Raw genomic sequence first — 16160 nt, 5'->3', positions numbered from 1 at the left:
CCATGCGATCGAAATTGGAGAATTCCATGATGCGAATTCAAATGAATGATTTGCATTGGTTCCACAGCGCTATATTTAGACGATGTAAAGTACATATAAATGCAGGTCATCAAAGGGTATATGATACGAATATATCCATGTGATCAGAATTCCATGTTACGAATTCAAATGAGTGATGCGCATAGATTCCAAAGCACTTTTCCAAATCTGAAAAGCGTGAAGTAAGTAACAGAGTCAGATAGCAAAACAGTGTTCATTTGAATTCGCATCATGGAATTCTCTAATTTCGATCGCATGGTTATAGTTGAATCATATACTTTTTGAATCACATTCCTTTTGATGATCTACAACTGTATGTACTCTACATCGTCTAAGAACGAAACGCGTTGGCTGATTTCTCATTTTATGAAAAAATATATACAAGAATAAAAGGAACTTTAAGGACTTACTATCAAGTTTGGACTTCTTACTGGTGCACCTTCCTCTTTTGTCAAAAAAGATTTTTCATCTGGATCTCAGTGGAGTCCCTCTGCGGCGGACTTTTGGAAGAATTGTGCACAGGACTTGTATTTCTTGTATATACTAGGATTGAGGTGCTGAACCAGTGGTCAGCCGTGGCAGTGCTTTTTGTTAAATGTCTCCGTTTGTTATATGATGCTCCTACTGCCCGAGTTCATACGGGGGTCATATATCAGCCGAATACTCAATATATAGAGGGACGAGGCAAGGTTGCCCACTCTCACCACTACTGTTCATATTGGCACTAGAACCCCTGGCACTTAAGTTACGTATGGACGCACAGGAACTGGGCATACCGATAGGGTCTACGACGCACCTCTTCTCCGCATATGCGGATGACATTGTTCTTTTTATCAAAGACCTTTGGTCTAATCTGGCTCCCCTTGCTGAGGTCTTCGACACTTTTGAACATATATCGGGATTAGCCATTAACCCGACAACGTCGCATGTCTTTTTCTTTCGCGAGCGCGCCTCGCCTACAGAAATTGCATTTGGGTCCACGGTGTTACAGGTGGCTTCGCACACGTTTAAGTATCTGGGTATTCATGTATACAGGACCCCCGCCGATATGTTGGAAGATAACCTTAATAGAGCAATTAGAGCCATGCGTTCTAGTATTGCCTTTTGGACCACGTTACCATTGTCAGTGATGGGCAGAGTAGCTATAACCAAAATGGAGGTCCTCCCGCGATGGATTTACTATTTCACAAATCTACCTCTGTTGATACCACAGACTGCCTTTAAACTTTTGAACACCATGCTTATCGACCTTGTCTGGGGGACTGGCAGACAAAGGATAAGCCTCAAAAAGCTCCAGCTTGGCACGAGAAAGGGAGGTTGGGGAGTGCCGGATCTTAGAGTGTATTACTATGCCTGTCAATTGCAATGGGTATCTTATTGGACTGCTGGGCGTAATCTGCAGGAAATAGGGTTCACTGAGCAGGATATAGGAGGAGGAGCCTTACACACTCCTATTGCCGCGCTGCAGGCTTCCTCAACACCTTCCACCCTTATTACGCACAGCGCTGCAATGCTGGAGAGCGGCACTACACTACACGAGCGCACACCCTGCCTACGCAGGCAACATCCCCTTACTGGAAATACCGCTAGCGGCTGGGAGGATAATGAGACGTACTATTGCCCCTTGGCTTGAAGAAGGGGTTAGCACGGTGTCAGACTTGTTTAATGATGGGCAGCTACTGGATCATGACAACTTCGTTAGGGAGACTGGGGTACTGGGACACTTGTATATGGTACACGCAGCGTTACTCCACTAAGTTAAAACACACTGGGCTCCGCACCGGCAAGAACCCACTACACATGTATTGGTTAAAGCACTCTATTATATGGGCCGAGGGAGACATCTAATAAGATGGCTATATGTTGGGATCCGAGCACATGCAGAGATTGCCCTCCTTCCATTACGCACTGCATGGTCGGACGACATAGGTCGGGCATTAGAGGACAAGGAATGGGAGAAAATCATAGAACACCCTAGGAAAACCTCAAGAAATGCCAAGTTCAAGTTAATTCAAACCATGATATTACACAGGGCCTATCTTACCCCACGCAGATTAGACAAAATGTTCCCGCAGACCCGACACCACTGCCCAAGATGTCACTGGGAGGGAGCTGACTTATGCCACATGGTGTGGTCTTGCCCACGCCTACAAGGGTTTTGAGACGCAGTTAGATGCTACACGCAGACAGCCACGCACAGGGACATACCTAATACTGTGGAAGAGTGTATCCTTGGCCTCCACAAATCATCTAACAAACAGAAAGTACAATACACATTTGTGAACCTGTCATTGCTCCTGGCAATACGGGCATTTACCATGCGTTGGAAATCCAAGAACCCACCCTCAGCACATGCGTGGCACAGTTACCTGATCCGCTGGGGCAGTGCAGAAAGCGCGGTAATACAGAGGGAGGAGGCCAAGGGTCTACGCAAAAACCAGATAACGTTGGAGTGGGACATCATGTTGGAAGCCCTTAATGCGCAAGACTTAGATTCTAATGACACCTCTCCTATCTCTCAATAAAGAATAATGAGAATAATTTCTGTATCACCCCAAACTTAATAATTGTAAATGTGTGATTATGTACCACAAGCACGTTTAAACTGTATGTGTAAGTTGAACGTGGGAGGGCTGTGTTAGAAGTGTTGCTGTATGCCAAACTATGGACGGTAGGTATATTCAGAAGCTCTAAATGTAAACTGACGGACTGTAGGGAGGGGGCGTGGAGGGTTTTGTTGGGGTTTTCTTGATTCATTGCAGATAGAAGTGCGTGGGGCTGTGGATTTATCAATGGATTGGAAGATAGGAGGTATAACAAACTCAGACATGATAGTCGTCATTGGAAGGGTAGATCACTTATAATGAGCAAATACTGATTGTAATGCTGGCACCTGTATTCCTCTGTCATGGATAACAGTCACTGTCACAGCTTTGGTACAGTATGTATCATCCCACAAACTTCATGTATTGCAACAATGTTATTGTGGAAAATAAAGACTAATAATAAAATTTGTTTAAAAAAAAAATCCATGGACTGGTGGACCATGTACTTCGAAAAACATTAGTAAAACAGCATGTACTTCATCATTGCAGATAAAGACCGCACATTAATTCTAGTTCAGTGGACGCAAAAGTTCTCACATTTATAAATAGCAATGTTTCTTTTGCGTATGCAACCCTTGGAAAGGACAGCGAAAGATATCACCTACCAGTATGAAACTCAATGAAAAATGAATTTGCAAGACCACATTCTTTGTGAAAATCACATCATTAAATAGAACAGCTGATAACAAAGATTGTAGTATGACTGTTTGAATTTATCTGCTTAGACTACAACGACCTAAACTAGGTCTGTGTGCAGCTGCTTTCAATACTTTGCAAATAGCAAATCGGTACAGGATTCTCAAAGACTGCAATTTCAGAACAAAGGCTTCACGCAAAGCAGTAATAGTGTATGAAGGTATTTTTATTTTCAATTAAAGAATAGGGCTGCTGCTCTATGTTGAGGACCCTGCCTTGAACCTCTTGTGGAAGTTGTACCTATGGTAAGTGTACTATACATGTAGTTACTGAAATCCTTATTGTGCATCACTAAAGGTAACAAAATAAAACTTATACATATATGTATATACACATACATATATATATATATATACATATATATCCAAGAAAGAAGTGACTCAAACCGAGAGATTCACCAAAGAACACAAATATATTTCCACTTCGTTTCAGCTTCCGCCTTCCTCAGGTAGTACAAGATGGTTTGCTCTAGGGCTGCACAGATGACACAGCTGAATTTTCAAAAAGCATCATGAGTGAAGAGTCCATTTGGAATGTGGAAATTCACAATGTCCTTCAAATGAGCACCTTAACCCCTGCAATGTCACCATATGGAAGTGTTCTGACAGTGTGTATCAACTGAGGGGGCGTAGGTGCAGGAAGGGTCATAGTGAGCTATTCTTTCTTGGTATGAGGAAATAAAGGAATAGACTACCTTGTTGAGATGTTTCCTTGAGACAGGTTCGATGACTCCTTTTATAAATGCCTTTACTACTTTCTTCAGTACGTGTAGATGCTGTGGATTGGGGGAGAGGGGGGGTATCAGTGTGGGCAAGGCACCGTTCAGGTGACCCCTGATGTATATAGGGTCCGTTGGGGACTGTCTATATTTTCTTTCAATGCGAGGTGTTGAGACCCTGGATTTGACTGGGTCTTTGAAGATGTCTTTTGCTACATCCAGTACAGATCCTATCATGGGCAGGTATTGTATACAGTGCGCAATAGTGTCTCAACTAAGAAATCCATTTGCTCCTCAGTGGTGTGCATTGGGACTTGCGGTACTCCGCCGCTCTCTGAATGACACTGTGATAGGAGTTGTCATCGGTGGTGATAGCTTTGATGGAACTGGTGGTTCCGTATCTGCATCAGGGAGAACCACGTCGTAGTCATCCCACGGGTTTGTGGTGTGGTGGGTGTCTTGTGTCCCTTGTGAATCTGTGTCTGGGATCGCCCCCTCTCCTTCACCTGGAGAGGGTGGCTGTTTTTGTGGGGATCCAAATGGGCTAAAAGTCATTGGGCTTGTGGCCCTGTGCTCTAGTGCCACCTTCTTTGATGAAGGTAGTGGCAGATCCTGCTCTTGTGCCTGTGCTTTGGCAGTCTCTTTACGTTTTTCTGCATGAATCGCTGAAGTCCCTCAAAAAGTATGCCCTGTTCCTCAGTTGGCATATGAGATAAGTGAGGACAAGATACAAGTCCCACTGGGGCATTACGAAAGGAGAGAAGGAGGTAAGAGATGAGTAATACCCTTCAGAAATCTGTTAACAAAAGAAGACTAGAAAAGAGAAGGCTGATCAGGAAGGCAAAGAAGGGCCGAAAGATAGCCTTTCAGAGTGCGCAGAGCCTGCTGGGCCAAAGAAAGAATGAGGAGGAGAACCTCTGAAAGAGGGGCAGAAAGGGGAACGACAGCTTTTGCTGTGCACCATGCCACAAATTTGTTTAATCTACAGGCGTATACCGTTTTAGTGGAGGAATGCCTGGCTGCCAAGATGACATTACAGACTTCAGGAGGAAGGTCGAAAGCTGTCAACTTTCGCCGCTAAATCTCCACGCAAGGAGGAGACTGGACAGGTTTGAGTGGAGGACCGTTCCCTGTTCCAGCTACAGAAGATAGAGGCAGTCTGATTGGAGGATCGATGGCAATGCTCAAGAGCTCGGGGTACTAGACACTTCGTCTGGAGCAACAAGAATTACTTGGGCTCAGTGGCGCATGATCTTCTTCAGCACTCTGGGTAGAAGTGGTACAGGCAGAAAGGCTTAGAGGTGGCCGCAATTCCACTCGCGACGAAAGGTGCTGCCGAGCGAGTGCCGCCTTGGAAACTCCAACGTGCAGAACTGTTGAGATTGCCCGTTCTCTTCAGTGGTGAATACATCTAACCAAGGCTCTCCCCACTGCTGAAAGAGAACATGCACCACCTCCGAGTGAAGATGCCATATGTGATCTATCATGCACTGGCAGCTGAGTTTGTCCACCCTGGTGTTCAGGGAACCTGCCAGGTGTTGAACCACCAGGGATATGCCCTGATGTTCCAGCCATATCCAAAGGTGAAGAGCCTCTTGACATCAGGTCCACGACCCCACCCTGCCCTGTTTGTTGCAGTACCACATGGCGGTGGTATTGTACGTGAACACCTGCACTACTCTTCCTTTGACAGAGGGAAGGAATGCCTTCAGCGCAAGATGAATTGCCCGGAGCTCCAGAAGGTTGATGTGGAGCCTTGACTCCGCTGGAGACCAGAGGCCTCTGATCTCCGCCTCCGCCTTGTGGCCGCCCCATCCCAGAAGTGATGCATCCATCACTACTGTGAACTCTGGTTGGGGAAGGGACAGGATCTGCCGCTGACCCAATCCTGGTTCGTTCGACACCACTGCAATGGACTTAGAGTGCCCGCCTCCCCCATGAGAACTGGCCGACATCGGAAAGATACCCGTGATGCTGCGCCCACTGGAACTTCAGGTCCCACTGCAGAGCCCACATATGCCATCTGGCATGATCCATCAGCAGGATGCAGGAGGCCCAGCAGTCTCAGGGTCATGCTAACCGAAATCTGGGCTAGAGGATGAAACATGGGTATCATAGCCCAGATATCCCAGACTCGCTGGTCGGGAGGAGAAACCGTAAAGTGCGCTATGTCGAGAACTGCTCAGATGAAAAGGAGCTTCAGAGACTTCGACACGTTGATAGTGAACCCCATCGAATACAGGAGGTCCGCCGTAGTCTGGAGGTGGGAGACGACAGCTTGGGGCGAGCCTGCCTTCAAAAACCAGTTGTCGAGATAGGGGAAGATTGGAACCCCTGATCTGCAGAGATGAGCTGTGACCACCGGCATCACTTTCGTGAACACCTTAGGGGTGCTGGTAAGGCCAAGGGGGAGCACGATGAACTGAAAATGCTCGTGGCCTACCGTGAACCGTAGGTAATGCCGGTGGGCAGGCAAGACGGGGATGTGAAAGTAAGCGTCCTGCAAGTCCAACGCTACCATCCAGTCTCCATGGTCGAGGGCAGACCAGACCTGAGCCAAAGTTAACATCTTGAACTTCTCATTCCGGATGAAGCGGTTGACATCCCTGAGGTCTAAGATAGGATTCAGTCCTTTGTCCTTCTTGGGTACCAGGAAGTAATGAGAGTAGCAACCACGACCTACTTCTGGCACAGGGACGCGTTCGATAGCTCCCTTGGCCAGGAGATCCGTAAGGGCCAAATGATTCTCCGACAATGGATGGAGTGTTGGTGGCATGGAGGGAGGTGTAGTTTCGAAGAGGAGGGAGTAGCCCCTTCGGACTATCTGCAAAACTCACCTGTCCGACGTGATGTTGTGCCAGCGGGAGAGGTGATGGTGGATCCTGCCGCACACTGGCAACTGGTGGCCCTGAAAAGTCGGTCTAGGAAGGCTTGGAGGTTGCTGCAGGGGGGGTGGGGGGGGGGGGGGGGCATTGATGGACTGGCCCGCACACTGTCCCCAAGACCCACGACGTTGGGTCCCACGTCCCCGGCCACGCAGTCTCTGGTAGCTTGCGCAGGCCTGTGGCTGGAGCATGGTGGGGCACCCCTTCCGTAGCCACAAAAGGGGTGAAAGGCAAACTGCATGGGACAAGAGGTGGAAGCAAGGCCCAAGGATCTGGCCGTAGCGTAGAGTCTTTGAAACGCTCGATCGCGTTGTCCGCCTAGTCGCCAAACAGGTGACAGCCATCAAAGGGCATTCCAAAAGGTTCGGGCTACTGACGTTGAAATAATTCTACCTAGCGAGTTGGAGGTATCTACCAACGCTGGATGGTAAACTTTGCTGTGTCTCTACCCTCAGCGACAGCCCGGGTGTGCAGGGCCCGGGCCTCCTCCAGGCACTGTGCAACTGTGTCCCACACAGAGTGTGTGTAACAGCCCAAGAGACATGCGGTGTTCACAGACCTCAGTCCTAAGCTGGCGGAAGAAAACATCTTCTTCCCATGATAGTCCAGCTTTTTTGATTCTCTATCTGAGGGAGCAGTAGGTAATGCACCTTTGGATGTTGAGGCTTGGACCACCAAGCTCTCGGGGGTAGGATGTTGGGAGAGGAAAAGTGGGTCAGCCGGACGGTGGCGTCGGGCAATCATCCTATACACAGGAGCCCCTGTGCTGTGCTTGGACCAAAGGCCCAGAAGTAAGTCAGTGAGAGCCTCATTCAAAGGCAGCAGGGGAGACGTAGAGGCCGCTGCCGACTGAAGCACATCAGTCAGGAGGTTAGTCCTGACTGCCACCATAGGAAGCTCAAGGCCCAAGGCCTCAGCCACCCTACGCAACACCACAACGTAGGAGTCTCCCTCCTCCGTAGCCACGGTAGGGGGATAAAGCATACCAAGGTCTGGGGAGATATCCAGACCACTGGCATCACTCAACTCCTCTCACTAGTCCGGCTCCACAAGTTGGTCTACTAGAGGGTTACCAGACCCCTCCCAGTCCTCCTCACCCTCTACTGGCCGCCACTCCGGGCGGTAGGGTACGCCAGAGATGAACAGCGGTACAAAAGTACCCTCTGGCGCAAGTACCAACGTCTGTCCGGCGCGGTGTCCAAGTCAGGGGTAAGGCTGGGGTCGACGCCGGCTGGGGGCACGCAGGCGTTGGAGGCATCGCCACTGGAATCGGCACAGGGAAGGTACCGTGAGGTCGACCGGCGGTAATCCGGATCCAGGCCTGGATCCATCGGGGCCCTGCGGCGCCGAGGCCGGAGCCGTCAGCATCGAAGGCCTAGACCCCCAGCCGAGTCCGCAGGGCCAAAGGCGCACTGGCGGAGTCTGGTTGCACAAAGATGGAGTGGAGGGCTTCGTAAAAGGCACGAAGCTGGGCAGGGGAGGCTTCCGGAAGGGAAGCGTTGAGCAATCCCAGCAGGCTCCGGAGACCGGCGATGCTCCGAGTCCCGCATCGCATCAGCCGACGTACGGGGAGAAAGCAAAGAGTGACGATGCTTCTTTTACCTTGTTCTTGTGCTTTGACTTACCCGATGAGTGCGAAGACTTCGATGACGAATGGTGATGACTCTGCGACCGGTACCGCGTCCTTTCCCTCGACCCGGACCTCGAACGACATGGAGCAGACTGCCGAGCCTCCAAAAGCTTTCGGGATCGCTCCCGCAAACTTCGGATTCAGGGACCGACAGTCAGAGCACGAGTTTGGTTCGTGGTCGTGCTCCAGGCACCAAAAGGTAAACGAGGTGCGGATCGGTTACCAACATTAAATTGTGACAGGAGTCACAGGGCTTGAAACCAGGCACACGGCTGGACATCCCTTGTGCACCAGGAGTCGTTAGACACAAAAAAGATGTCAACAAAAGCGTTAGTCAAGAAGTGACTACGGGCACACTCCCCCGGATGTGCGCTGGCTGACTAGGAAAAGGAAGAACAGACGTCGGTGCACAGGTAGACACTGCGACGTCATACCGGTCCGGTGACCACGACGAACACGGAGTCGACCGACGTCACAACCGACGCGCAGGGGTACTGCTACGAAGAAAATTCTCTGGATCCAGTCTGACGTTTGGGGATAATTCTAAGGTAAGGAATCTTTAACTAATGGTCTCTTTCAGATAATATATCCGCCACTCCGGCGAGCTGACGTCAGTACTTTTCACTACTTTCCATGCAAGAAGCTCGAAGCCATGAAGTGACTGACCATGGTGTGTTAAAAAATGAACAGCTAGAGCCCTGAAGGGGAGTATCCCTGACACTTAAAGCAATTTCACGGTACAGGGAGGATGGGTGAGTCGGTAAGAAATCTGCCGCTAGATCATGTCTCTACCAGATAAGGCATTACCGAAGGTAAGTAAATTAGATAGAGACACCTGGGTGCAGCCTCCTTACCGTTGAAGAGATACCCAAGCATGATCATCCCTGGAGGGACTGCAGAAAGGTTTAGACCAGAAAATCCTGCAAAACATAACCGAACCGGCCTTCTCTGCGAACCTCTGAATCTAGGCAACAGTGTCTGTCGAACGTGTGCAGTGATATCCACGTGGCTGCTTGGCAAGTATCAGAAATGGGAACACCAAGCTGAAGAGCTGTGGTGGCTGTTATTGCCCTGGTGGAAAGGGTTCTAAGCCTTTCAGGGTGATGTTTCTTCGCTAAGGCGTAACAGATTTTAATACAGAGGTAACCCAGCGGGATATAGTCCTCTTTTGGACAGCACGCCCTATCTTTCTTTCCACCCATGCTCCCTATAAAGAGTTGGTCATCCACCTGGAACTCTCTGGTTCGATCGAGGTAGAACGAGAACGCTCTTTTTGGGTCCAGACAATGGAGACGCTCCTCGTCCTTGGAAAGGTGTGGAGGTGCATAGAAGGTGGGTAGAGTAATCGATTACCCCATATAAAGGGTGTTCCCGCCTAAGGCAGGAAAGATGCCCTTGTGCAGAGCTCCTCTTTGTTTGGAAAGACAATCAGGTAATGAGGCTGAGAAGACAGTGCCTGCAGTTCACTTACCCTCCTGGCAGAGATTATTGCGACCAAGAAAGCGGTTTTGATGCAAACAGCCCCATACGAACCCTTCAAGAGACATAATAGCGAAATAGATACGACCGAAATTTTGAGATGGGCCTGGAAGAGACTGGCTAGAAAGGCAAACCAAACAGTGCTGTATGCGCCATCTAAGCCCATAACAGGGAACTCCCTAATCCCACCCCTGCTGGAAGGCACTGCTAAACTTAGAATACAAACGCATAAAATCACGATCGGGGAAGATCTGTTTCCCGAAGGCAAGTTCCTCACACTACAACAAATGTGTAGCTCATCACAATGCTCAGCGCTAGATATGCTTTTATATTACCGAATCAGAGCAGCGTGCAGAGCCAGATACAACAATCCCCAAGGCCCCCCCCCCCCGGCGTTTCCCACACTAGAACACATTATCACAGCCCCACTGCCCGCAAATTGATCACACGACTATATACCACTACTCAGAGTCCCCGATCACTGTTCCACAGTCACGAAAGGCCTGGGAGATGGGGACCGACATAACTGACCAGCAGTGGCTATTTTGCTGTAAACAGCTAGAACACCTATCTTCAAACTACTGAATGATGCTCATTCACTTCAAGTATTTACGTCGAATATATCGCACACCGACGCAGCCGCATCGCATGGCAATACACCCTGACATACACTGCTGGAGATGTGGAGCTCCCCAGGCAACCTTTCTACATCTTGCTTGGGAATGTCGGCCAATTGCTGTCTTCTGGCGGGCTGCACTGTTCCATATAGAGAGCATGACAGAACAAGCGGTACCGTACAACCCGTTGGTGGCCTTGTTACGTTATGTACAAAGTACCCCAAAGGCAGTGAGTAAATTAACGGCAATGCTGCTGAACAAGAGATCGGTGGCTACGCACTGGAAAAAGACAACCCCGACTGTAAAGGCATGGCAGCGGGACACTACATACTGCAAAGACCAATTGTCCCACTATTGGGAATTGATACCGACCCTTTCCCGCCCTAAAGATATATGGGATCCATTTGTCAATTGGCTCAGAACTGCAGGGGAATAGGTATATTAGGCCTGATGGTCATGGGGTAGTTACATTCGATGTGTTATAATAGTAACTAAAATAAAATACGTTGGTGGGAGTGTATCACGGGATAGTAGCAGAAATGCTCAAGTGCTGTGCCACATGAGTGGCCAAATCAACGTATTGTTAATACAAAAAGTGGACTAGAACCGTGACAAAGTACACATGTAACTAATGAGAGCTGTTGACACAACCAAAATGGCGGTAATTCAATTGATTGTATCCCTTTTCATTTGTTCCCTATTCCCCCTTTCTTTTTTGTCCCATTGATTATTTGATTGCTGAAAAATTCAATAAAAAGAATAAACAAAAAAAAGCTGTTTTGATATTGAGCAACCTCAGAGGGCAGTTGTGCAGCGGCTCAAACAGTGCACACATCAGAAAGATGAGAACCAAATTAAGGTCCCACTGTGGCATAATAAAAGGTGAAGAAGAAAACAAGTGGGTTACCCCCTTCAAGAACCTCTGCATTAGAGGTGATTTGAAAAGAGAAGGCTGATCAGGCAGTCAAAGAAAAAAGGGAAAGGGCTCAAAGATTGCCCTTAAATGCGCCCAGAGCAGAGCCCTGCTGGGCCAAAGAGAGTAAACAGAAGGACTTCAGATAAAGGAGCAAATAGGCACGTCGATAGACCGATCTGTACAATATTAACAAAATTTGTTCCATCGGTGGGCGGATACCGATTTTGTGGAGGGTTGCCTGGCTGCCAAAATAACCTCACAGACTTCGAGAGGGAGGTCAAAAGCTGTCAACTGTCGCCACTCAATCTCCAAGCAAGGAGGCAGAGAGTGGACAGGTTTGGGTGGAGAACTTTCCTCTGCTGCTGTGACAGAAGATCCTCCAGAAGGGAAGACCTGATCGGAGGATCGATGCTCTTGTCTAAGCTCGGGATACCAAACTCTCCCTGCCCAATCCGCAGCCACAAGAATAACTTGCCCCCAGTTGCTCCTGATCTTCTTGAGCACTCTGGACAGGAGTGGTATGGACAGAAAGGTGTTTAGGCGGCCTGAGCTTCACTCGTGGCAAAAAGCGTAGCCGAACGAGAGCCGCCTTGGGAACTCCAACACGCAAAACTGCTGACATTGAGCGCTTTCTTTGAAGGTGAACTGATCTAACCAAAGCTATCCCACCGCTGAAAGAAACCCTGTGCCATCTACGGATGGAGACTATTTGTGATCCGCAAGGCAGCTTCGGCTGAACTCGTCTACCCTGGCGTTCAAAGAACTGGCCAGGTGTTGAACTACCAGGGAAAGGCCCTGTCGTTCCAGCCAAGCCTAGAGACGCAGGGGTCCTCTTGACAGAGTCCATGACACTACTCTGCCCGGTTTGTTGCAGTACCACATGGCAGTAGTGTCAGTGAACACCAGTACGAGCCCTCCCTTTATTGACAGCAAAAAGGCTTCCAGTGCCAGTCAGATCGCCTGAAGCTCCAATAAATTGATATGGAGCTTGGCTTCCGCCGGAGACCAGAGTCCTCTGATCTCCACCTCCCCCAGATGACTTCCCCATCCCAGAAGGGACGCATCCTTCACTACTGTGAGATCTGGGTGGGGAAGGAAGAGGGGTCTGCCATTGAACCAATCGCTGTCAGTTAGCCCCCACTATAGGTTTCTCGCAGTGCCCTCTGAGATCAAAACCAGGTTGGTGAGATTCCCTCAATGCTGTGTCCATTGGAACTTCAGGTCCCACTGAGCATGCATGTGCCACCATGCATGGGACACTAGCAAGTCTCCTATATCACCGGGGGGGGGAAGCTCCTGTGTCGTTTACTCCGGGGGCCATATTGTGGCTATGGTGCACTTTTCTTGCTTGCGCCATGGCGCACCTTTCAAAAGGAAGAAGGAAAGTATGCCATATTTCACTTGAATGCACTGCCCCCAGGTCAGCTGCAAAATCGCGCTGCCCTAGGGGCAGGGCATTCAAGTGAAATACAGAGTAGCTGCTTAAAAGCTGATCTGTGTTTTTAATGGGGGATTAGAGATCCCTTTGAGCTGGATGCAGTGAGTGACTGCACCCGCCTGCAGGGGGGATGTCGGAAACTCCATATCCCCTCACCTCATCCTACACCCCAGAGGGTTGCCTTAAGGAGGCACACTTTTACCTCTGCACCCATTTTGGTGATATGGTGCGGCAGAGGCAAGGTGATTCCCTCCTTTGTATGTGTCAACACTCCCATGCGAATAAGGGGAATGCCCTCTCATGATAGCGGTTGTGCACATCTTGCACCAGCGCCATCTGTATTACAGACGGGGCAACATAAGCGTCTGTGGCCCCTACTTTAATACCATTGTGCCCCTGGGGTGCTCAAAGCGGCCTCACACGCCAGTTGTGCCTCAGGGCACAAAGTATAATTCAGGCCTGGTGGGTGAATCACTGCTATTGATATGTGTCTCTTTATGGCCCTTGTCCATATGTCCTATGTTAGTCTGGATAGCATGCAAGATATTGCCCAACCTCACCCTTCTGTTGAGGAAGAACATTTTTGTTGTGAGAGCCTGTTCTAACTTCCACTTGATTGGTGACTTAACGGCTTTAAAGGTTAGGAAAACAGTCTTGAGTTCCAAAACATGTATGTGTTTTTTGCCTTCTCTGGGTTCCAAAGACCCCTGGCATTCAATTTCCCTATGTGAGATGCATCTGTCATTATGGTGATTAAGCAAATCAGTTGTTTGAAAGATCTGCCTATTGTGATGTTCCTACGGTTCCACCACTATGTCCTGTTCCACCGCTGTACTCTGTGATAACCACATCTTGCCAATTCCTAGTGACTAATGTCTCTGTAGCCACTCCTGTAATGACCTCCTGTGCAGCCTGGGATTTGGTATGAGTAGTATGCAGGATACCATCATGCCCATTACCTTCCCCACCATCCTCCATGTCAAAGGATATCCCCATCTGGAAAAAGGTGAATCTGCTCGGTTTATACTAGGATTCTCTTTGACAGGGAATGCTTTCTCTTTTTTGGAATTCAGCCTGGCCCCTAGGAGTGTCTTTTCCCATAACAGTGTTGGGAATTATTTTTCCTAGTTTATGGAGAACCCCACCCCGTATAACATTTCCATTACTGTCTTTATAATGTGCTGTAGACCTGTTTGAACGACTTTGCCTTACCAACCAATCATTTAGGTAAGGATAAACATTGACTTCTTTGCTCCTTGAGTGTGCTACTGCTACAAGACATTTTGTGACCACCATGGGAGATGATTTTATCTCAAAAGGTAAGAGTGAATGAAATTCTTTTGTCTGTCATTTATTAATGCATGGAGGTAAGCATCTTTGCGGGCTGTTGCTGCTAAGTAATCCCCTCTTTGCAGATGTGGGGTAACCGCCTGTAGAGTTGTCACCTGAAACTTTTGCATCTTGATGAATCTGTTGAGGGCCCGCGGCCTAAGATGGACTTGTCTGGTTTTGGGTAAGAACGCAGTGAGTACACTCCTTTTCCCTTTCCTCTTTCGAGAATTATTTCTATTGCCTTTTAATGCAGCTAATCTGCGGTGTAGTAGATCTAATTTGCTATGTGTCCTTGGCTTTATTTTGGGCAGTGGCTTCAAGACCACTATGCAGTATTAGTGTTCTGTATCCTCTTGTCAGAGTTGCTGTTGATCCGTTCCTTGAGGAATGGTCAGATTCTACCCTTATCGATGTTAAGTGATGGGGAACTTCTGTTCTTGAGTCACTTGCTGGTATGTTCAACACCTAAACCTGCCCCGAAAAACAGGCTGCTTACCATCAGTAATACTATGGTGGGTACACTAACATTGTGAATATTCCCCAGGAATCAGACCAGATACGGAAACTTCAAAGCAGGATTCCTGCGTGCCGGTAGGAGGTGTCCTGGGGCTCTGTGCTGATATTGTGCCACTCCGTACTGACGAGCGGATCTGCAAATAAGTGCCACTGAGGTTAGTTGCTTTCTTAGGCTAGTCCACAACCTCATACACAGAGTTCAGCAGCAGTTCACCTACAGAACTGCGAGGTTGGCGGGTCAGTGAGAAATCTGCTGTTAGAGTAGCCACCAGAAAAAGCATTACCGAAGGTAAGTGTCATGTTTTTCTGATGGATACTTCTAACTGCAGATTCCTCACCTTGTGAATAGATCCCACAGTAGCACCACACACGGTGGTTGGTTGGAACTGACTCACACCAGAAAGTCTTGCAGAACAGAGTGGGCAAAATGCCAATCTTAAAAGACCCAACTGTTTAGGCAATATTGTTTCGTGAACGTGTGCACCAACACCCACGTAGCTGCCTGATAAATTTCCTGGACAGGTCCTCTGCATGCCAAATGCAGTGGTAGGAACTTTAGCTCTGGTGGAATGAGCCCTCAGGCCTTTTGTAGGCTGCTTATTGGCCAATGAATAGCATATGTTGATGCAGAGCATCATTCGATTGAGAGATGATCCGCTTCTGCACTGCCTTTCCTTTCTTTGCCCCAGCAAACCCCAGAAAACGCTGATTGTCCACCCAATGTTTCTTGGTGAGATCAATGTAAAACCTGAATTCTCTCTTTGAGTCCAAACAATGGAGTCTCGCTTCCTCTTTTGAGAGATGAGGCACAGCACTACACATTTGTACGATAGCCTTTGTCCATTTCCCATAGCCAGTCTGGTGTGTAATGTGTAGACCTTCTCGAATTCAAAATTGCAGGGGCCCCATTTCTCATGCAATGCACCAACAGGACTGCCATATGGTACGAGTGAGCTAGTATGTCTGAAAATGTTTTCAGTTTCTCCGTTTTGTACAGGACTTGCACTGTGACGAGGTCATATTGCTTTCATCTGGACGGTCTGTTTCCCACTAATGCTCATTAACATTGATAGTCTGATAGCTATACTGGGGGGATATACTGCATGCTGCTTACACATGTGCAGGAACATTTCCCAGGTTTGTATTACAGCAAACACAAGCATTGGAAATTGTATTACCCTCTCTTTTTTTTGGAACAGGAGGTTCAGGATTCCAAATTTACCCATTTGCTGCCATGCACATTCTGTTTCAGCAGCATTTCAGTTAGCTACTTCACTGCAGGTGAGCT

The 16160-nt window shown here is 48.4% G+C and overlaps 1 protein-coding gene across 7 annotated transcripts in view; it reads right to left on the bottom strand.

Moving 5' to 3' along the window:
• STK38L (serine/threonine kinase 38 like) overlaps positions 1–16160 on the bottom strand; it is a 492424-nt gene that overhangs the window by 13828 nt on the left and 462436 nt on the right. The gene's annotated exons all lie outside the window — the stretch shown is intronic.

The sequence above is a fragment of the Triturus cristatus genome, chromosome 4_1 (genome assembly GCF_964204655.1).
Source record: "Triturus cristatus chromosome 4_1, aTriCri1.1, whole genome shotgun sequence".
Classification (NCBI taxonomy): domain Eukaryota; kingdom Metazoa; phylum Chordata; class Amphibia; order Caudata; family Salamandridae; genus Triturus; species Triturus cristatus.
The sequence above is the reverse complement of the archived record's forward strand: the minus strand, read 5'-3'. Positions and strand labels throughout refer to the sequence as shown.